The sequence below is a fragment of the Penaeus monodon genome, chromosome 5, assembly GCF_015228065.2.
Source record: "Penaeus monodon isolate SGIC_2016 chromosome 5, NSTDA_Pmon_1, whole genome shotgun sequence".
Taxonomy (NCBI): Eukaryota; Metazoa; Arthropoda; class Malacostraca; order Decapoda; family Penaeidae; genus Penaeus; species Penaeus monodon.
Window position 1 is genome coordinate 33,937,168 of NC_051390.1, and position 2,457 is coordinate 33,939,624.

Here is a 2,457-nt window from a genome sequence, read left to right on the forward strand (position 1 = left end):
TTTGCGTGTTTGTGTATAGAGCACACGGTCGTGTTTGAGTGCTGTGTGAAGGCGTTATATGTATTACATACATCTTCGAGTACTCACCTCCGGCATGCAATACAAAGCGATAAAATATCTCGCGTTGCTAATAGCACGACCGGTAACGAGTGCGATAAGCGAGTGCGACGAAGGGCGAAGGGGGAGCGAGGCCCGGGCGGAGGCCGAGGAGCGTGGCGGCCGCGCGAGGGACACGGCTGCCAGGGGAGACGGCCGAGCAGTCCGGAGCGATGAAGTGATAACTTAGGAAGTTATGTGTTACTGGAAGTCTTAGGAAAGGTAACAGAAGCTAAGATGGTGGTTGTAGATGGCAGATAACATGATGGCAGTAGCGGAAGATAACAGATAATGTTAATGACGATGGAAGAAAAATGCGGTGACGTTGGACGGACATAAACCCGTCACTGTATGAGATGTAACACAACCACTTTGTTTATCAGAGATGACTTATAACGCCACACAAACGTCGCTGCAACAAAGGAGAAAACTACTGCCAATATTCCCTAACTTTGATAATATTCTCCATACCCCATGTAAAAATAAAATATGTTAATAAATGCACCTATCATTTGTTCCGGTAAATTACTGGTGGAATCTCGTTTCGTCCAAAATTTTATCACGAAAACTTTATCAGCACAGGACGGTGTACAGCCACGAGGGTTGTCCTAACGAGCGTGTGTGCTGCAGATACCCATCAAAGTGCTGTTGACATCATCGGGTGAAAGTTCGTTAGCACCATAGCATCCGCGGGGAGAGAGGCTGCGAGAATATCAAGCAGTTTCATTCCGTCAAGAGATGCTAATTACCAATTCATGACTTTCATCATTAAATTTCCAATAATTCGTCTCTGTTATCATTAACAAAATTGATAAAAAAAACGATGGGATCTGTTTTGGAAATATCAGATAAAATTTCCCCTCCATTAATTAGTCAATTAGACAGGAAAAAACACGTGGGTGCTTCACATCCGTCGGCGAGAAACCGGCGAAGGGAGCGATAACAGGAATAATGAGCCAGTGTAAAAGTATTAAAATAAATAGGGAGTCATAATTCAATTTGAGATAATTAGACTAAAAGGAAATAAATGTCTAATAAGATAAAAGTCACGTAAAACAAGTTGAATTAATTTATGTTCGGGGCATGGCTTTCCAAAGTGAACGAAGAAAAAAAGAATGTTGAGCTTTTTCCAATTGATAATATCAATGAAAATTATATTGTACCGAAATGATGAATGTCAGTTTCAAAAGGATGATAGAGAAAAAATTGAAAAGGCCACCACAGCATCGGTATCCAAAGCCATGTTAAAAGCTATCTGATTTTATCCACACATTTTTTATCAGCCCGAATGTCCATGGAAGTTATATCTTATACATTAATTCCATCTTCCTGTTGTGCATATAATGTAGATAACCCTTTTCCCAAGATTTTCCAACATGAATGATCGGGCTTCGGCACCGCCGTCCTGTCGACCACGACCCTTCGCGGGGCTCAAATGGAATATAAATTGTTTTACAGCATTACATTAGCAGGAGGTCTCTGACTCTCAGGTATATAGAGCACAGTCGGCTTCATCCACACATACACCTATTATCTCTCCCTTTTTTATCCCTTTCTTCCTCTTCCTCGAGGATGGTTTTTCCGATAAGAGGCGGATACAAGTGACCAGAGAAGGCCACTTAGGGGAATATTAGCGCGGGAGGAGCGATAAAAGGGCAGGCTTTGATCGCCACCGATAACACCTAATCAGAGATCGATCCGACATCCGTGTATAATCAGAACGTCTGTCTTCTGATGGCGAGAAAGAGGCAATCAGGTACATTCAAGTGCGTGTCCCGGAGGAGAGCAGCACGGCGTTTTGAACCCTATGGCACAAGGAGGAAGGAGGGACAATGGCTTACACGGCGCGTGGAATGTCCTCTCGCGAGATGAGCTTTTATTTTGACTTCAGGCCAGTTGCGGAGATTAGATTATTTTTAGCTGCAGAGTGTTCTAGGCACGGAGAGTGTCCTCGCGCTCATCCATCACGCGGTGTCCGGCCGCTCTTACGCCGCGCCTTTCCGAGGCGCCGAGATCGGATCAGGCCGAGTGTGCTTCGGTGGACGGCCGCGTTCTGCATCGCCGCCCTTCGGACTCTGGCCTCGACCGCTCTGCTCAGATTATCCCACTGAGAGCAAAACATAATTACATTTATACATATAGGCTATTCACACACACACACACACACACACACACACACACACACACACACACACACACACACACACACACACAAACACACACACACACACATACACACACATACATACACGCGCGCGCGCATATATTTACGTGTTTGAAAACAAATGATACAAATAGCTTTTACTATTAAATTTTTTACTATCCATTCGTAACTCACATATCGCTCCTGCACCAGACTAT